Source organism: Molothrus aeneus, unplaced genomic scaffold (genome assembly GCF_037042795.1).
Source record: "Molothrus aeneus isolate 106 unplaced genomic scaffold, BPBGC_Maene_1.0 scaffold_34, whole genome shotgun sequence".
Taxonomy (NCBI): domain Eukaryota; kingdom Metazoa; phylum Chordata; class Aves; order Passeriformes; family Icteridae; genus Molothrus; species Molothrus aeneus.
In genome coordinates this window covers 254,374-275,652 of record NW_027099005.1, presented here as the reverse complement: position 1 = coordinate 275,652, position 21,279 = coordinate 254,374, and positions in this window count along the sequence as shown.

Here is a 21,279-nt window from a genome sequence, read left to right as displayed (position 1 = left end):
CCCAGGTTTAGGGACTCATCCTGTCACTGCCTGAGGAGCAGCAATGTCTCAGAGGTCCAGTGGGATTTTAGTGTCATTCAGAGCTGCTCTCCAGCCCTCAGCTCTCCTCACTGCTGAGCTCCCTCTCCCTTTTCCTCGTCCTTGCAGCAGGATGAGCTCTGTGAATCCCCTTGAGCCTCCCCACTCTTCCCAGCCCACGCACCCACCTCAGTTAGGCTGAAGCTGAAGCTTCTGTGTCTCCTGTGGCACACCAGCCCAGTGCCCTGGGTGGGGAGCCCAGGCCCCAGAGCACAGCACACAACAGTGCAGTCCGGGCTGCAGCAGCTGCCCTGCAGCCCTGGCTTGGCTGTTTGTGGCAAGGGAATGCTCCCTGTGTCCAGCTGTCCCTGCAGCATGGCCCCAGGGCAGAGCCCAGCCGGGCTCCCACTGCAGCCCCTGGAGCTTGGGGCAGACAGTGCTCCAGAGCTGAGGTTCCTGGGGAGCACCCGGAGCTGTGCCTTGCACTCTGTTGCCGTGTGTCACAGTGCAGGCTGGCTCGTGCTGTGTGAATGTACCAGCCCTGGTTTGACTCCAGGGGCCTCGCCCAGTCACATCTCTCCCAGGGCTGCAGCATTTCACTGGCCAGAATCTGACAAGGCACAGAGATCAGAGCAATGAAATTATCCAGACTGGGTTTCTCAAAGGCCCTTTAGAAGGAAGGGCTTGAGAATAAACGCTCTCTGTTTGCCACATGAACATCGGGGTGAGTGCTCTCTCTGTCTCCAACCCACTCCCCCTCCAGCCAATGTTACAGCCACCCACTCCCTCACACATCCCCCTCGTGCCTTCCCACTGCCGTGTCCAGTCAGGGCTTCCCAGCCCTGATCCCTTCATGGCCCCAGCCCCTCAGGGGCTGCCCCAGCCCGGCCAAGCTGCCCGGCAGCAGCGCCGCAGCCCCACAGCAGCTCCAGAGGAGCCCCATCCAGAGGCAGCCGGGAGCCCTCAGCAATCCAGCCAGCAGCACGCGGGCAGGAGGACACAGAGGGTGCTTCCTGCCTGGCACAGGGCTTGTGGCCATCTCCAGGCACTGCTCTCACAGGGATCCCCACAGCTCCGGCCCCTGCCCAGCCACTCTGTCACCAGCACAAAGGTTCCTCAGAAGCACCAAAGGCCAAGGGGTTTCTGGCCATTTTCCCTGCAACACTGCACGCCTGGGCAGCTCTCCGAGCCCAGGCACCCTTGTCCCCCTTTTCCCCTAAGCCCTGCAGAGCCTGGGTAGCAGAAGAAAGCTCCTGGGAGTCTGTGTATTCTAACAAACTCTATATTGATATACTAAAGAACAACCAGAAAGAAGAAAAGAACAATCTGAAAGAAATGGAAAATTCCCCCTGGCTCAGGTAGTCCCAGCAGACAGAGCCTCTGGCATCAGCTCTCTGCAGAGCTGAAGCAGCGCAGCCAGCTGAGCGCCGAGAGACGAGGCCGAGTCCTCCATGCCCTGCGGAGCTGATCTTGCAGCCTCTGGAAGACGGAATATGGCTCACTCTGCAGTGCCTGGAGGACATGCAATGTTGCAAGTGCCACGTCTGACACGGCACTGCTGGTGTCCTCTGTCAGGTGTTGAAGGGCTGAAAGAGAGAGGGACAGAGCCATGGTCAGATGCCACATCTGCGGGGAGCCGAGGAGAGCGCCCTGGCACGGCCATGGCAGCCGGCTCTAGCCATGGCCAGGAGGGAGCAGGCACCAAGGGGACCAGCCCGAAGCTGCTGGCCACGAATCCCCCGAGTGGCCCTGAAATCTGTGTGTGCTCTGCCCACGCCGGCCCTGGTGCGCACAGGGAGCAGAGCCCTCGGCAGCCGGGGCAGGGCTTGCAGCTCCCCCGGCAGCCCCCGCTGGCCTCACTCACCGTTGCAGATGAGCCGGAGCTCTTCCGTCTTCCCCCTCAGGTGCCGCGCGGCCATCCCTGTGAACACAGAGCCTGTGAGGGCACCAGCGGCACAGCTCCCTGCCAGAGGCGCTGCCGGCTCTGTGGCCACACAGGCTGCTGGCCCGGCAGGGCTCAGCCCGGCCCTTGGCGCACGCTGCCGCCCCAGGGCATGGCTGCCAGAGGGCGGCAGCAGCAATGCCCAGGCCAGGCGGGGCTCCAAGGCGCCGGGCCCGGCTGGCGCTGCCGGGGCAGCAGGCGGGGCTGGCGCCGAGATGCGGCGGGCTGGGCCTGGGAGGGAGCCCGGGCTCGTGGCTCACCCGTGAACCTGATGGCCGCCGCTCGCAGGGACTCCTGTGGGCTCTGCAGGTAGGGCAGGGCTTGGCGCAGGTGCTCGGCCGCTCTGCTGCTGTCCTCTGCCAGCTGGAGAGAGCGGCAGGAGGGAAGGCTTGGAGCAGGCTCAGCCCCTGGGTCGGGCGCTGCCTACGCCCGGCCCTGGCCTCCCCTGGGCACACAGCCCTGAGGCGCGGCCAGCAGCCGCTGGCCAAGGGCTCCCGAGGGGAGGGGGCAGAGGGGGCCGGCTGCTGCCCGGGGAGCCGTGGTGCCGGCCCGCCCTGCAGCCCCGCTGGGCCGGGGCTCCATCGGCCCCCTGCTCGGGCCCTTGGGGGCCTGGAGAAGAGCCTGCAAGGCCTCTGGCTGCAGCAGCGGGCAGGGGCACAGCTGCCAGCCCCACACTCTGTGCACCTCCCTCAGGGGGCTTCTCTGGGCTGAGGCTGGGGCTTGCAGGCCGTCCTTACCAGGCACTCGCTGAACTTCCACAGATTCTGGCTCTTCAGCAGTCTTTCAAGATCCTTCCTCTTCAGGAACTCGGCCACACAAAGCAGCGATTCCTGAGAAGCCTGGAGAGCAGCAGAGACGCGGAGATGGCCTCACAGCCCAGGGCGCAAGACCCGTGTCCCTGTGCCAAGGCCTGCAGGAGGCTGCAGCCCGGCTGGTGCCAGGCCAGGAGGCAGCCGAGCCCCTGCCAGGGGGACAGCAGCAGCCCACGAGTCCTCACCTGTGCCACAAGCTGATTGCCATCATGGCAGTGGAAGAAGAGGGGCAGCAGGCTCTGGTGCAGGGGTGTCTTCAGGGCCTTTTTTTCATTTTCCCTTTCTGGAAGAGTCACCAATGTTCGGAAGAGCAGGATGGAGAGCAGCTGCACCTGCCAATTGTTCTGTATGGAAGCAAGAAAAAAAGACCTCAGCATTGTGGCTGCACGGGGCTCAGCTTGGCGCAGGCCTGCAAATGCACAGGACACAGTGTGCGGGCAGCAGCCAGTGGCCGTGGCTGGGGGCAGTGAGCCTTACGTGGTCAAAGAGTGGCAGGAGCGCCTCAAGCAGCTGCAGTGTGATGGGGCCAGGCATCAGTGTGTCATTGTCCAAGATAATAAAGCTCAGTAGCATGACTGTCATGCTAACTATCTCTCCATCTGCGTCCCACAGGAACTGCACAAGACTTTCAGTCAGGCTCAACATTTTTTTGGTCTGTGCGGAGCACAAGTTTGTGAAATGCCATCCTGCTGCCGCAGGGCCCAGAGGCCAAAGGCCTGTCCCGAAGCACTGGGGCAGCTGAAGTGGGAGGCAGGAGAGCTGGGAGCAGCTGCCCCAGCACCCAAAGCCCTGCCAAGCCCAAGTGACTGCATTCCCCAGCTCAGCCTCAGCCGCTGCCCCCTTCTCACCATGAAGGGCTCCTCAATGAGCTCGAGAAGGGCCCTGAGCGCCAGGCGACGCCTCTCTCTGCACTCGCTCTGCAGCTGCCTTGACAAGATTTGCAGGACTCTGTTAGCACCACGTTGACTCAAGTCCAGGAACTGGAGGACCTGAAAGGCACAGGGCAGTGACAGGGGAGCCGGCCGGTAGCAGCCTGGAGCCGCACAGGCCTGGGCCCGGGCAGCAGCACAGGGCGCGGGCACCGTCCCAGGCAGCTGCGGCTCTGAGAGGGCAGAGAGCTGGCAGGCAGCTCAGCCAGGCAGCGCTGGCCATCAGGCTCACCTCCACAAGGAAGGCCAGGGCGGGCAGCTCCCAGCGTGGCTCCTGTGTGCTGAGCAGCCGCAGCAGGTAGCGAGCGATGCGGGAGCACAAGGGGATGGAGACACAGCACATCTCCCTGGCAGGAGAAAAAGGAGCCAAGGCTGTGGGCCAGGGGGACAAAGCTCTGCCAGGACTGACAGCCAGAGCTCTGCTCTTTCCCCAGCATCCTGCAAGGGGCCCTGGGCTATTTGGGAGGCAGCTCCTGCTGGGCACCCTCCTCTGCCAGCCTTTTCCAGTCTGCTTGGCCATCCCTCGGTGACAAGGCCCTCTGGCCCACGACTCGGGGACTGTGTGGAGCTCCCTGGGCCCGCAGCACAAATGTCAGAGGCAGCGGGGAGAAGGGGCTCTCACCTGGCCAGCAGAGCCATGGCATCGTGGTGGGTGTCAGCACACAGCAGTGTGTCCCAGCCACAATTGCCTTCCGCTGCCACCACCACATCCTCGTGCTGCATGCGGCAGAGCAGGGACTTCAGGGTCCGCACTGCAAACCTGCGTGCACAGCAAAGGCCAGGTGATGCTGGGAGCACTGGCTCCTGGCCAGGGACATGGCAGGGACAGGAGGAGTGGGATGGAGCACCTGTTGGGGCTGGTGGCAAGGCCGTATTCCTCCTGGCAGCCCTTCCAGAAGGCATGGACCTCCTCTGGCATATCCAGAGTGCTGAAGAACACTTGGGAGAGCAGATGCACAAAGAGGCGGGGGAAATAGACCGTCACCATATGTGGGACACAGGGCACCTGGAGGGTCTTCCACATCACCACGGTTGCCTGCAAAGGACAAAGCCCCCCGAGACAGCGCTCAGTGCCCAGGTGTCCGTGTGGCAGGGCCTGAGCTTGGCAGGGAGAGGCTCGGAGAGACGCAGGGAGAGCACGGGGCCTGCTGGGCCTGGAGCTGCCCCTGGGCCAGGTTTCAGCCCAGTGCCTGTGGCAGGGAGATGCTGTGGGGGAACGGGGATGGAGAGCTGCTGGAGAGGCGGCCTTGGGGCCAGCAAAGGCCAGTTAGAGAAACTCACAGCCAGGACAAAGACACCCATTTTGTCGCCGTCGGAGGTGCACGTGCTGTGCTTGGGCCAGCTGCCCAGCACATGCAGGAGGATCAGCAGTGCCGGCTCTGCAGTCCTGGGCGAGCACATGATGCTCTTCCACATGGTGAAAGCAGCTCTGTGGGGTTAGAGCTCTGTCTCAGGGGGGTCTCAGACACAGCACGGGGGCCTGGGCAGCAGTGGGGAGCTGAGCTGGCTGCCAGCTCTGCCTCTGCCCACTGCAACTCGCCAGCAGCACCCAGGCAGCCCAGGCCTGTGGGGGCAGGCCCCTGAGGGGCAGCAAGGGAGCATGGCAGCAGGCTCGAGGCCTGACGTGCCAGGGCTGGCAAAAGGAGCAGCCAGAGGGCCCTGGAACTCTCTGTTGCTCGGACACCTGGGCCAGGCTGTACAGGCTGATGGGCTGGGGAGCCCTGAGCCCTCTGGGCAGGTGGGCCACATACCTGTCACAGGACGGGGCCACACGCAGGAGCGTCACGACTACGTCAGCAGGCTGTGCTTCCGTCAGATCCAGCAGGCTCCTGTTCAGCCTGTGCTCAGCAAACTGATTGGCCAGGAGCCGCTGTTGTACCTGACCAGGGCGGGCACCTGGAGAAGGCATGGGGACACTTGGAAAGCGGCCAGAGGGAGGAATGTGCCCAGCTTCTCCAGACAAGTGCTTCCCTTGCCACCACGCTGCCATGGCCTCCAAGAGTTCCAGTGACCAGCAGGCATGGCTTGGGAGAGCAAGCAATTCCTGGGAGGATCAAAGCCTGGCCACAGGCTGCTTACTCGCTTTGGGTTGGAAAAGCCCTCCTCTACCAGCATATCCAGCAGAGCAGCACTGGTCTTGGTTTTGAAGATGTGCGAATAGTCTCTGAGCCCATGCCCATGGGGCTGGTCTCTTCCGCCCGAATTTTCTTGATGAATTTGCAAAGCAGCTGTAGGAGAAGGGCAAGAAGCCAGGGATGTTGCAGGGAATGCTGCAAGCGTGGTGCCAGCAAGCCCAGCCCAGGTGAGGATGGCTGCAGGTACCTGCGCTGTTCTGCGGAAGAGGCCACGGGCGGGCTCCTGCTCTTGTGTGCGCTCCAGGGCTGCACCTGGCAAAGAGCGAGGGCAGCCAGAGCTGAGGGGCTGCGGGAGAGGCCGGAGAACATGGCCCAGCCCTGCTCTCCCCAGGCAGGGAGAGCCCCGGGATGCCCCAGGGGATGGAGCACGGCCCCTGCGGGGTGTCTGCCGGGCCCCTCTTCTGTCCTGTCCATGGGCATGGCCCAGGGGATGGGATGGGATGGGATGGAATGGGATGGGATGGGATGGGATGGGATGGGATGGGATGGGATGGGATGCAATGTCACCAAGCTGGCTGCAGGCACCACGCCTGTGGCCCAGCTCTGGCCCTCACCCTCCTGCGGTAGCTCAAACGGCACCACCTCTTTGGTTTCCTGTGCTGGGGCAGCTGCAGGGCCTTCTTCCTCCTGTTCCCCCCAGGCCACCTTGGGTGCTCTCAGGGGTCTCTGCTCCATGTTAATGGCTGGATTTGTGGCTACTTGCAGGAGAGATGCCTGGGAAAAGCTCCGAGTCAGCAAGTCCTGCAGTTGTGCCTGGAAGGCACCTTCAAGACAGAAGCCTGGGGAAGGCTACAGGACAGCAAGTCCTGCACTCTGGTCTCCAGGGCTCCTGCCACAAGGACAGGAGATTCCTGTCAAGGATTGTGGTCGGGCCTTGAGGGCACCGGTGGCAGGGATGGGAGATGCCTCTGGGGCACCAAGTGCCACGCTCTGCCCTCGAGAGCAGCTGCAGAAGAGAAGCCTCGGCAAGGCCACGGGTCACCAAGTCCCGTGGTCTGGCCTCGAGCTCAGCTGCAGGAATAACGCATGGGAAAGGCTGCGGGTCAGAGAGGAATGAGTGCGCTGTGGGGGGGCTCCTCACGGCACCGCTCTGTCCCGTTCTGCCCTGTTGCCTATTCCCAGCAGCCGGGCAAGCTTCTATTTCCCATGTATCACAAAGGGGCCTTGGTCACTGGGTTCCGTTCCATGGCATGGTGACCGTGCTGCAGCGTGCCAGCCAGGGCCCTTGCACACACTGCCTTCTGCCCTGGGGCTGCCCCCAGCCCAGCCAAAGTGGCCCAGCTTAGAAGGAATGCCTGGCCCCAGGTGTCTAAGACAGCCCGCACAGGATCTTTAGCAAGGGCTCAGAGCATCAGCAAACGCTGCCCGGCTCTGCGGGCTCACTCCTATCCCCATATCTTTCCCTGAGAGCATTTGAATTTCTAAATTAGAATCATTTCAAGGGAGGGCATGTTCATTTTCCATTTCAGAGAAGCCTTCTGCCTTCATTAGCAGACGCCTCTCTCTTCAAAGCAAGCCAATTGTTTATCATCTTGCAGATCCGCAGTTGCTGGGGAGCCCCATTTTACACCAGGGACCTGGAGAACCATTGCCAGCAATTGGAAAAATCCTAGCTGGTCCATCCAGCCATAGATGAGCTCTCTAAATTTGCCCCAAAATTGGGTCCAGCTCTTAGAGGCCACAAAGAGCAAGTCCAAGTGACTTGATGATATTTTTAGCCCAGAAAGCCCTGCATCTGATGGCACACTTGACAATCAGCAGGGGACACAGCTAGGCCAAAGGCCAGATCTCTGCTGGGAGCCTTTCTCCTCAAACACCCTTCAAAGAAACCTCCATGCAAGTCACTTGGGAAAGTTTCTTCAAATGATCCATTTCTGGCACACAACTACACAGCCTTATGGGAAAGATCCTAAAGCAGCTGCTCTGCAGTCAAAGAGCCAGCACTAAGAGTCCTTGTCATCTATTTGGAGCTAAATGCCACTTTGGGGGATTTGAAGGAGTTTGGAAGGAGCTAGAGAGCGGACCTCTGAGTTTTTTAGATGATGCCATTGCTTTTTCTTCTCTTCTACCTAGCCAGGAAGGGTGACTTTGGCTCACATCTCCACTGCATGACTCACAAGGCCGCAAGACTTGTAGTTCCAAGAGCTTTGAAGGACTTCTTGGCCAAGAAGACACTGCCAACAAGGATATTTCTGTTTTGGAGCCAATGCTTCAATATTTCCTCTTCTGGACTCAGGCTTCAGTGGAAGCTTCCTTAGCCAATCATGTTAGGACACACAAACCTTCAGCACTGCATCCTAAGCTTCTTGTTTACCATTGGAACTACTTGGATTTTTTCTACATCTTCAGCCCTAAAACTCTCAACTTTCCTCCACTTCAACTTTCCTCCCCGTGTCTCTGCTCTAATCAACTAGAAATCCGCATGCTGGCTTCTAGCACCTAAGTTTGGAAGCCCTTTCCAAGGTCTCCAATCAAATGCTGTGTTGAATTCTAAGCTTTGCTGACAAGACCAAAGGTCTGAGATTTCCCTGTGTTTGGCTTTCCAACAGCGCTGATGCTGTTAGTTGCACAGTGCCGGGGATCCCTCTTGCAAGTCAACTCTGGCAGGAAGAAGGCGGCTGCCAGGGGGCTGCTTGTGGCCTCTGACAGCCCCATTGCTCAGGGCTTGCCAGCGCCCCAGCCCCTCAGGGGCTGCCCCAGCCCGGCCAAGCTGCCCGGCAGCAGCGCCGCAGCCCCACAGCAGCTCCAGAGGAGCCCCATCCAGAGGCAGCCAGGAGGCCTCAGCAATCCAGCCAGCAGCACACGGGCAGGAGGACACAGAGGGCGCTTCCTGCCTGGCACAGGGCTTGTGGCCATCTCCAGGCACCGCTCTCACAGGGATCCCCGCAGCTCCGGGCCCTGCCCAGCCGCTCTGTCAACAGCACAAAGGCTTCCGCAGAACCATCAAAGGCCAAGGGGCTTCTGGCCATTTTCCCTGCAACACTGCACGCCTGGGCAGCTGGCTGAGCCCAGGCACCCGTGTCCCCCTCTTCCCCTAAGCCCTGCAGAGCCTGTGTTGGATCGGCGGAAGAAATGCAGCTCGCAATATGCATGATCAGCAAGTCTCCAATTTTATTGATAGTTCACACATATCTATATTGGTGTTAATGAAGCTTATACATATTGCAGGTCTGAGCTCATTATTGGTTAATCACTTATCGGTCTACCATGCCTACTTCTATACTCTTATGCTTATTTTGTTTCTACTTTTACCCGATTCTACCTGTAGGTTCCCAGTTAACCTCCGCAACTCAGAGAGTTGGGAGTGAATGGACTGTGAATGATCAGAAAGATTCATGCAACACATGCCCTCAAATTCTTCACAACCATGGCCTTGCGTAAGTAAAAGAAAATCGATTGCAGCTCTATTTTGAAGTGTCGCATGGCGAATAGAATCAACATCAAGCAAAAGGCTAGAAAGTGCTAAAGAGGTGGCATTGGTTTGCTTAGCAAGCCAACATCCCAACTTGTTTAAAATACCATGAGCACGTGCTGCTGATGCGCCTGGAGTCAAGAAAGATGCTGCAACTATGGCCTCTGGGGACCAGAATTTTACATCATCCCTGCAGTCTGCAGCAAATGCATGAGCCATTCGTTTATTTTGACGATGGTGGCGGCTCATGTTCAGTATCATGGGCATGTTGGGTGTGAGTAGAGACAGCCATCCAATTGTACATGGCCCGCCATGCAGCATTGATGGGACACCGGCCCAAGCATGGTCCCCACATATCAGGAAGTATCCTGCTGGCAATTGAATAGGCTCATTTGATGAGATTGACACTTTCTTTGTGGTATAATTGCACCAGGCTGTTGCATTACGGTAGATAGCCATGCTGGAAGTTACAATATTGGAATGGTTCTTGGCTGGCAGCTGGCTTCTATGGTTGAAATTAAGACATGCATCTGCCATCACTGAACCTAACAGCTCCAATTCTTGGGGTTCCTGCGGTGCTATGGGAAAAAAGGAAACCCATTGGTCCCAATTATCTACACTTGCCCTAGCATTGTTGACTCTACAGGTGGGTACATGTGAGGGGCATGGCCAGGGATCTGCTGGTAACCCAACCAAACAGGTTGTAAATGGATTGCCAGGAGAAGACAATGACAGGCAAATAGCCTCCTGGTTAGTTAAGTTTGCCAGGGTGACCCAGATGTTAGTCTTGGGCTGAAGTGGGGCCCATGCCTGATGGTCTACACTGTCCACAAAAAGAGCAGAAATTAATAAAGTAATAGCATAAAGTCTCCACATCAAACCGATCTTTCCAGGCACTACTTTGAACCACCCAGACATTTTGGAAACAAGCATGTCTGTCACAAACCGTTAAGAATATCTCTTTTTTCCTCTTCTTTCCTTTCCCTTTGACCTGCCCAGATTTAACCCTTTTAGGTCTTTGAAACAATCATCCCACACTTGGTTGGGATCCTGACCTCCTGAAATCGGACCTATTACACTTGACTGTGACAGGGGAATACCCTGACCACACTTAGACTGTAAAATACACGACTGAGATTGCCCTAAAGCGCGTTTGACTAAGTGCTGGGTTTCCCACCTAAACCATGCAAGGATTTTCTGCTCTGGGGATTCATACAACTGTAACCCTTGGCGGCCAGGTAGCCCTGTAAATGCTTCAGGTTCTCTCTGCCAGGAGTTTGACTGCCAATAGAAACCACAGCTCCTACACCACAACTCAGGTAATTGGGATTGCTGTACCCACTTAGTTTCCAGACAACCCCCACAAAAAAGCAGTATCCATGCAGCACAATGTCTATTTTGACACTTAATACAAGCTAAAATCCTAGGCCCTCTAGATTCAAATGTAGAAAGCACCGAAAGCAAGCTTAATATATTATCAACAGATTTGCACCAATCAACCACTTGGTCGATGGCAAAATCACACTGTCCTTTCAGTTTAAGAAGTATTGGTTGAAGAATGATCAACAGCCTCGTCTCCACTCGCTGACGATCCTCTTCGCTCAGTTGATTGAGGTCTTCCATCAAACACAGCTGCTCGGGTCCATTTAGTACCCACAAAGATCCTGTAGGGGTAGAAACACAAAGATATCTGCGGCCCCAATATAACACCTTAGCAGGACTTGCCATTGTCCTGTTTTAGGATCCCTGTATCTTACCCATACATCTTGTTTCACATCATCTTTTTCCTGTACATAGTGATGAATTACAGCAGGAACTTTACTTTCCCCAAAAACATACAAGTGATTCAAAACAAATAAACACTTTAACAATCTTTCTTGTGGCTCTCTGATATCTGTGTATTTACTCAGATATCTTTTCAAGGTACCATTTGCTCTCTCTACGATTGCTTGCCCTGTTGGAGAATTAGGGATGCCTGTCACGTGTTCTATCCCCTACATTTGCATGAATTGCTTTATTCTTTTGCTACAGTAAGCAGGCCCATTATCTGTCTTGATGCGCTCTGGCACTCCCATTACTGCAAAACAACTGCTGAGATGTCTCTCTACCTGCCCTGCTTTCTCACCAGTCTGTGCTGTGGCCCTTATAAAATGACTATAAGTATCTAAGGTAACATGCACGTACTTCATCCTTCCAAACTCAGCAACATGTGTGACATCCATTTGCCAGGTCTCATTTGTGCTCAGCCCTCTTGGGTTAACTCCCAGACCTAACCCGCAGCCCCCATTATGATGACTACATATAGGACAGGCTTTGACTATTGCCCGTGCCTCCTCCATAGATATCTGAAATTCTCTACGGAGGCCTTTTGCATTTTGGTGGAACATGGAGTGTGCCTCTCTGGCCATAGTCTGCCTGGGAATTGGAGTTGCTTGTGTGATTGAGACTAACTTATCTGCTCGCGCGTTACCCTCTCCCAGACCAATCTCCCACTTGTGACTTCTGATATGGATAACAGAGAAAGAATGTTTCCTCAGCTTAATTGCCCTCTGCAACTGTACAAACAGCTCATGCAACCTCCTGTTTTGAACCTCTTTTATAGAGGCATCTTCTATTCGTTCACACACTCCTGCAACATACAAAGAATCTGTTACTATTTTGAGAGGCCCAGAGAAATGCATCATGGCCCATACAACAGCCAATAGCTCCATCGTTTGTAAAGTATCCAACTCGGTAGCCTGGAGTATTTGATGATGCCATTGTCCCTCTTCCTGCCAGGTCACTGCAGCAGTTTTGGATTTTCTTCCTGCATCCGTATAAACTGTTATAGCATCCAATAAGGGCTTTTGTGATCTTTTTGGGCATTGAATCCAACCCCACTGTCCTATCCAATTCAACGGTATATTGGGAATATCATCAGTGGCAATCACACTACCAGCTCCCAACAGAGCCTCTTGTAATTCCGTACTGTTTGTCAGGTACCAGGTCAATGGATCCTTCTTCATTGGTATCCGTATCTGATCAGGTTCCTTTCCCGTAATCTGTAACACCCGTTCACAACCCTTTTTGAGCAAATCAGCCAAAATTTCAATATTTTGAAGAAGGGTTTTATGTTGTTGAAGTGGAGAAGATATCCATTCCAAGGCCCACACCTCCCCCGTTTTTCTGACTTGCTGAGTAAGTGCACCCAGTAAAAATTTAGTTCCACACCAAACTGTCAGCTGTATGGGGAGGTTAAGATCGCGTCTCCAAACACTGCCTTGTGTCACACAGTCCAGAATCTGTTGCAGTGTCTTAACCTGCTCAGAGGTTACATGAACAGGCTGTGCTGGATCAGTTCCTTTCAGCAAAGGTCGAAGTTCATCTAACAGTTCATTAGGGATACCAACAATGGGGTGCAGCCATTGCAGATCACCAAGTAACTTTTGAGCATCATGCAATGTATGTATTTTAACATTTAATTGCAATTTCTGGGAGGTAACAATTTGATCAGTAAGTATCCATCCTAAATATTTCCAAGGCGCAGATAATTGAATTTTTCAGGTCAACTGTATGTTGACACAAGGTGGCGCTGTTGCGCCTGCCCTGGGGAAGAGAAACCCATTCAAATCCCTTGTCCGGCTCTTCCCTGTTTAAAGCTGGCGAGCTAAAGGCAAACCTCCGAGTGTCTCGAGGATGAAGAGCAATAGTAAAAAAGCAGTCCTTCAGATCAATAATCAAAAGTGGCCAGTCCCTTGGCAACATAGCCGGGTTAGGTAATTCTGGTTGTAAGGCTCCCATAGGCTCCATTTGTTCATTTACAGCCCACAAATCATGTATTAAGCGATACTTCCCCAATTTCCTTTTAATAACAAAGATAGGGGCATTCCATGGACTTGTTGACAACTGTAAATGAACTTGTGTATATTGTTCATGTACTAGTATATGAACTTGTTCCAGACTTTCCCTTTTTAACAGCCGTTGCTTAACCCACACTGGAACGTCCGTGATCCAGGTTAATGGGATTGGGAAAGTCCACGCAATGGCCATTAGCCTAAATGGTGCTCGTTTGTCAGTACTACTCCCATTTGAGCCAAAATGTCCCGACCAATAAGGCATTGTACAGTAGGGGGCAAAGGTACAATTGATAAAACACTCTGCAAAGTTTTTCCATCAATAGTTACAGATAACATGGGTGATTTTCTTGCAAGTGTTAGGCCTCCAACCCCGGTAACTGTCACTGTGGTTGGCTGTAATGGCCAGTTGTGGGGCCAAAAATCCGGACTCACAATGCTGGAGTCTGCTCCAGTATCCAATAATCCTTCCAAGGTTTGCCTTTCACCCCGATAATCCAGTATTACAGTGCGCTTTGGTCGATCATTCAGGTTCATTGTTAATAAAGTGAGTCCTCCAGTGGAACCAAATCCTCGCTCCCCTCTTGACCGTGATTGACGAGGGGGTAAAGTTTTAGCCATTTGTTCCAAAGGAACCAATTGAGCTATCCTTTGTCCTTTCTCGATTTGTATAGGTGGAAAAAGAGTATGCACCATAACACAAATTTCCCCCGTATAATCAGCGTCTATTACCCCAGGTAAAACAAATAATCCCATTATGGTGGCCGATGATCATCCCAGAAGCAAAGCTCCCATAGGTAATCTATCAATAATGATTGGTCCCTTTATTCCAGTCGGAACCTTTTCCGGTTGGGTGGTCATCAAGGTTACTGCTGCTGCGGCTGCCACGTCCAGCCCGAGGCTCCCGGTGGTGGCTGGTTGAAGGGAAGCTGGGCTGAGGTGTTGACAGCAGCTACTTGTGTCTGGGCGCGGCGGCTGGTGGACGCGCTGGCTTTCCCGTTTCCCGAGCGGCGTCGGCAGGCTCCAGTGTTGTGGGTATCCAAGCGCGAATTTTGGCACCAGACGCTGGCTGCTTGACAGGCCCGTCGCGTGTGTCCTGTGCCTCCACACCGGTAACATTTGAATCGGCCAGTAGATGGAGCCTGTGGAGTATTTGTTGCCGCTGCTTGTAGGGGGGCAAGAGCAGCTAACACCTGACTCTGTGAGGCTTCTGCCTGTTTTTGTAATCCTGCCCCTAACTCCATAATAGCATCTACTAACATCGCTTGATTCCCTACGGGCACATTCACCAATTGTTCTAAAGCTTCTTCTATAGACCAATTAGCTCCTAGGGTATTTAATACATTCTTTGTAGCCTGATTACTGTTCGGGAGTGCACATTGTTTTAACAAAGTACCCTTCATGAAATCAGGGACTCCTGCCCGCTCAATAGCATTGGCTACCTTATCTATAAAAGATCCAAATGACTCATCTCTTCTTTGCTTTATTCCCATATAAGAAGGAATCCCCCCTGGCTCTTTTATCCTATCTATAGCCAACCGCACCAGACGCATTGCCTCCCGACACTTATCAGGACCCAGTAACGCTTGTGCTTCTGTCCGAAGAAAAGGCCCGAGACCCATTAACTCCTCTAGGGTTATCCCGTGTAACGGGTCGCCTGGCTGCCGTATTACTGCTACACATTCCTGGCAGAGTGACTGCCAGTGTGCATTAAACAAGAGCTGCTGATGCTGAGTGAAGATAAGCTTCGCTATTCCTCTGCAATCAGCCGGCAGCAAAACCTGAGTCCCCCAGATATAATCCAGCATTTGTTTTGTGGGCTCACTGGTTACCCCAAATTGACTAACTGTGGACTGTAATTGCGACAACAACTCCCAGTCTAGAGCAGTTATTGTTGCTTGAAACCCGCCCCCTGCCATGGGTGAATATATCACCGGACAAGCAACATCCATAGCTGCTTTTATAGCCTCCTCATCCCCCGTATCCATGATATCTTTTGCTACCGCTGCCCATGCCTCCCTTCACCCCTGTGCAATGGCCCCTGCTAGGTCACTCTCTGACCCAGGGATCGGCTCATTACTAGGAGGAGGATATGGAGGGTTTGGCACAGGCGGTGCGGATGGTGCTGTTGTAGCACACGCAGGGGGTGAGCTGCTGCTTTAGGCAGGAGCTGATGTTGGTGGCAAAATGACTGTGGATGTGGCAGGGGGTAACGGACAGTTAAACCAGTCCCCATAACCCTTATTCTTTTCATGTGCCACACTAGCTTGCTGAGCAGCCTTTTCTTCTGCCTGATATTGTCATAACTCATCATGCACAACTCGCCACAGCTTTCCCAACTTTTTTGCAGTTTTATCATCTATGATTGCCTCCCACAGCTTATCCCCAAATTTGCACCACTCTGTTAACTCATGAACTGTATGAGGATTTTGAAAAACTCCCTGTTCATACCCATAAGCTAACAACCCAGGAAGCTCTTTCTGCAAATCTATGCCCTTAACCTGACACTTTTGTAAAAAGCTAGTAAATAAATCATATGCTGCTTGCATTTCTCTATCCATTTTAAGAAGGTCAGCGCTGTTGCAGCCCTACAAGGTCTCGGCAGCACGTATTGGCTGGGCTCTCCGTTAAAGTCACCCAGGGCACGGCACCTTCCCTTTTTCAGCGGTGCTTATTTGCTGTCCTTGCTGCGACAGGACCCGAACTCCTACACCGATCCACCGTGGTTGCCGTTGCCGGTATCACGTTGCGGGGTCACCAATTGTCGGATCGGCGGAAGAAATGCGGCACACAATATGAGTGATCAGCAAGTCTCCAACTTTATTGATAGTTCACACATATTTATATTGGTGTTAATGAAGCTTATACAAATTGCAAAGCTGAGCTCATTATTGGTTAATTACTTATCAGTCAACCACGCCTACTTCTATATTCTTATGATTATTTTGTTACTACTTCTACATTCTTGTGGTTATTCTGATGAAACTATCATATTTTTGGCAAAAGATCTTCTCCTCTATCCAGTTGTTGCACCAAGGGCACAATGTCCTTGTCAGTGGTTGGACACTGACTGCTGAATCCTAGACTTGCCTCCTTCTAACTTAACCAATGGTATTATGTCAACGTGACCTTTCTCAGCTAGCCAACTCTCCACAAAGCTCTCCACACTTCAGGACCCACTGGAACCAAGGGGCCATTGTGACACTGCAGGGCCTCATGGAATCAAGGGGATCGTAGTGGGGCTCCATGAGACCAGGGGACATTCTGACTCTGGGGAACCAAGGAGACCATTGTGACACTACAGGGCTTGGTGGAACTAGGAACTCATGTGACAGTGAGAAGTCCAATGGAATCAAGAGCCTATTCCGTACTTCATGGTTTCAAGGAGCCAAGGAGCTCTTTGTGAAACTGCAGGGACTCATGGAAGCAATGAGACCATTCTGGCACTCTGAGTCCCCATGGCACCAAGGGGCCAGTGTGACAGAGCCAGGCCTTGTGGAACCAAGAGTCTGTTGTGATCCTGGGGAGCCAAATAGAACCAAGGGGCCATTGTGGCACTGCAGAGCCAAGGAGACCATTGTGGTAGCACTGGGCCTTATGGAAACAAAGATCTGTTGTGATACTACAGGGCCTCATGGAACCAAGGGGCAATTGTCATACTGTAGGGGCCTCAAGGATCCAAGAACATGGAAAAGTTCTGGTTGGCTTGGCTCAACTGGTCCAGCTGACCTTGGCATGTTGAGGGTTGCTTCTCATCTGCCCCTGAAGCCCTGGAGTTCTGTGCTTTCCTTCCTGTGGGAAAGAACTCTCCTTTTCCTCCAGGGGTTCATGGCTGAAATTGGGATTCTACCTCCATATTTGATTATATCCAAAGATTATCCCATATGAAACCTGCAAGAACAGACAGCTCTGGATGGCCTTGGCATCCTGGGGGCCATCTCCCATCGGCCTTCAAAACACAGGGGGGCCAAGCTTTTCTATCCATGGAAAAAACATCTTTCATATGCAGGTGTCCATAGCCAAAATTGAGAATCTGCCTCCAAAATTCCCTATATCCAAGGATAGCTCCCAGACAAAAGCTGCCAGGACTGTCTAGGTGCCCTTGGCTTCCTGAGGGCCAGCTCTCATCTGCCTGTGAAACTGGGGCTCTGTACTTCCCTTCCTATGGAAAAGAACTGTCCTTCTTATCCAGACACCCATGGACAAAACTGGGATTTGGCCTCCCAAAGTTCTTCTACCCAAGGACTGCTCCCAGACAAAAGCTGCCAAGACAAACAGGTCTGGCTGGCCTTGGCCTCCTTGGGGCTGCCTCTAATCAGTCTTTGAAACAGTGGGGCTCTGCCCTTTCCTTCCTGTGGAGAAGAACTGTCATTCTGGTCCAGGCACTCATGGCTGAAATGGAATTCCACCTCCAAAACTCCCCAAATATCCAAGGGTTGCTTTCAGACAAAAGCTGCAAGGACAGACAGGTCTGGCTCACCTTGGCCTCTGGTGACTGCCTCTGATCTGCCTTCAAAACCCAGGGGCTCTGTGGTTTCCTTCCTGTAGAAAAGAACCGTCCTTCTTGTCCAGGCAGCCATGGCCTCAAGCACATGAGCAGTGTACAGGGACAGAGGAGCTCTGTGCTCAGTGGGGTGGAGACTGAGGACAGCAGAGGAGAGCCCTGGGAGGGACTGAAGGGTGCTTTCAGAGATGGTGGATCCTTTTGACATAATAGAAAAAAGACAGAAAAAGAAAGAATTAATAAAAATAGTAGCTGGGGAGGTCCAGACTGGACATAAGGAGACTGGAATTTCCCTCCCAGGCCAGGGCTGTGGTGCAACACATCCCTCAGACGGAGTCTGGGACAGTCCAAGGCTTTGTGTGGGCAGGCAGAGGCAGGCAGGAGGCAGAGCTGTCAGCAAAGGAAGGGCCCAGCCAGGTGGGGCAGCCGGGGGATGAGTTTTACAACATGAATTATGTGGTCCAAAACCTGTTCCACATTGTCAAAAGATGGCTGTAGCCTTGGGAGATATTTTTTGGCCAACACCCCTGTCAATCACTGTAACATAAGGTGACCAGGAGATATTCACATCAGACCTCTGTCAGTAGTTTGGTTCCACTGAAGGACAGAAGTTTATTCTGTATTATCTCCATTTTGAAAGTAAGAGCAGTGATACTGGAGTCTTCTGTAGCAGGGGACATGGTATACCATATGGAACATGTGGACCACGGTAAAAGATGCTAAATAAATAAATAAAATACATTAAATTTAAAAATAAATTTCTAAATAAATAAATAAAAACATTCCCAGATGTTCCAGGAGCACCTCAGCCTCATGGTCTGGGAAGAAAACTTATCACCATGAGTCAGCAGAGTGGCTCTCCAGATGGCTTTGCAGAATGGCTGGTATTACTGCCTAGTGTTACAGGGTTAATATTGGGGTGCAAGGAAGCAGCATTTTTGAATTTCACTAGACTTAATATGGAATCTTAGGGGAAGAACCAGAGAAGGAAAAGGGAGGGATCAAGGTGGTTTGGAGAGAAATAGACATAGGAAAATAGAGGAAGAATACAATAAGTGGGGTCAGTCATGCTGACAGATGCTGACAAATGCTGATGAGTGTGCTTGTAAGGCCAAGCCTGCACTGTTCCACAGTGCCCTGTTTCCTCATTAGACTCAATGTGTATTTTCTGACTGCTCTACAGAGCCAGTGGGATCTGGTGGAGTCAGATGAGAAACCTTTTTGCATTCTTGTCTGTGTGTATGAACATGTCTGTATGAGGCAGCTGAAAAGTTGAGTGTCCAAAGGCCAGCTGTGGGGTGGTCCATATGGTGTTGATAAAGGGACCCTTTATCAAGGTATACCATGATAACTTATCCTTTGGAGCTCAGTAATCTAAAGATTTATAGAATGTCTGACGGATAGGCCTTAGTTACCCTTAATCACCTCTTTTTTCCTCTAAAAATACAAGTGACATCAGATTAGTTATAATTGTACACACAAATTTGTTAAAAAAGAAGCAACATAAGGCTGCAGGACAAAGTCACTTCCCAGTTATCCTCTTCAGTTATGTTTCAAGCTTCCAGAACAATAGTTGTATTGCAAAACTCATGGATTCTAACTTGGCCCCTTACTGGAGTGCTATGGTCATGATTTCCAATGCCTAAAATGATTCCAAATTATTTTTACCTTTGTATTAGATATTACACACAAAGAAGGACACCCTTCTATTCAGAAAGGTCAGTTTCATTATAATGAAAACCACCAAAGGATAGTATAGGGACTTATGATCCTATATTTTCAGAAAAAAGGGATGAGAATGTATGTTTTGGTGCTCTGTAGCCATCCATGTGGACAACATTCCAATCTGCCAAGGTGTGTGTCCAAAAAAATACAGGGGGAACTGTTCCCAGAGCCTGCAGGGACAGAGGCACAGGGCAGGGACAACGTAGGACAGCCTGGGCTGCACAGGGCACAGGCATGGGCAGCAGCTGCATGACAGCCCTGCCAGAGCCAACCTGGGCAGCACTTTGGCCATGGCTGCTGGGCCTGGGCCTGAGGCAGGAGCAGGAGACAAGTGACCTTTGCAGGCCTGGGGCCTCATGGCCTCCTTGTCCCTGCTCAGCAGCCTGGCAGGGGCCGCCCCACGGTCCTGCCCTTGGCATTGCACATCCCCACATGCCAGTGCCCATCCCGGCAAGAGCCCTGAGCAAGGAGGGAGGGACAGGATCTGCCTGGCCAGGCCCTGGGGCTCAGGCCTTGGCCCTTGGCATTCCTCAAACACATCCAGCTTTGCTCAGCACCAGAGACACCTTGGCCTTGTTTGTCCCCAGCTGTCATCACTGCCTCCAGTGTTCTGCTCTAACTGGAACCTGGGGACACTTGCTCAGTTGTGTCTCTCAAGTGGGACCCATTAAAACTTCAGAAACTTTGGAGTCTAAATTTTACTTTGAGTTCTTGAGAAGTTTTTTGAAGACACTCTCTCAGGGACTGAGTCTGATGTAAACAACACCAAATCCCCGAGAGGCTCATTAAAGTCCTTGTGCTGTGTCTGTGCTGCTGAGCTTTAAAGGAACAGCTCTTCCCAGGGCCAGCTCCTCTCCCAGCCCAGCAGGGCTGAGGGCTCTGCCTGCAGGCACTGAGGGCACAGGAGCCAGGCAGAGACAGGCTGAAGGCAATCAGGATTGGGAAGACATTGAGCTGAGACTTCACCTGGGGAAAGATCTTCACAGCCCTGTGCATGGTGAGTGTGGGTGCAGGGCAATGTCCCCTGTGCTCCTGGAGGGATCTCCTGAAGCCAGCACACCCCAGAGCATGGGGGATGTGTCAGGAGGACTCTCCCAGTTTCTCTGTGGCACAGGAGGAGCAGGAGGAGCAGGAGGAGCAGGAGGAGGAGGCGGAGGATGTGCTGCAGAGCGGGGCTGCCCTAGGCACCGTCAGAGGGACAGGGCAGGACGGCTCCTGCTGCCAGGGACGGCTGCAGGGGCTGAAGCTGGGGCTGCAGCCAGGGCTGCCCAGGGCTGTCCTGCAGAGCAGCTCCTGCAGCCCTCAGGGCTCTTGGCCAGCCCAGGGCATGTGCCACCTGCCAGGGGCAGCTCTCAGCCTGCCTGGCAGCTCCCCATGGACGCTGCAGAGGAGAAGTTCCAGGTGCAAGGAGCCACCCCCATCAGGGCAGATTTCTCCTGCTCTGGAGATGGTGCTGCATGGCCAGGGCTGCTCTCAGCTTTCTCCTAAAGGGAAGGGAAAGGGGCTGCCAGCTTTGGCTGTGTCCCTGAGCCTCCTGCACTGTCAGCCTGGGCATCAGCAGATGGGCCTCAGATCTCCCTCAGAAAGTGCCTCCTCAGCCTCCTCTCCCTACAGACAGCAGCAGCAGCACCTTGGCTTGCAGCATCTCTGTTTGTCTGGCCTGCCCTTAAGGCCCTGCTGCCAGGGAGATGCCCCTGGGCAGTGCCCTGTGCTGGGAGGGGTCTGCAGGGCAGAGCTGAGCCCCCAGGGCTGGGCTGGGCTCTGGCAGCACTGGCTGGGACAAGGCTTGGGTAGAGAGAAACAGCTCCCAGCAGGCAAAACTCCAGGCAGCAGAGGGCCAGACCAACCCTTGGTATTCCATCTTGTCCAGCTGCACAAGGAAAGAGAGAAGAGTTGGAGAGCTTGATTTTGGAACTGGAGTCTTCAAAAAGGCCACGTTTCTTTTTAAATGCACTTTTAAATTTGTACA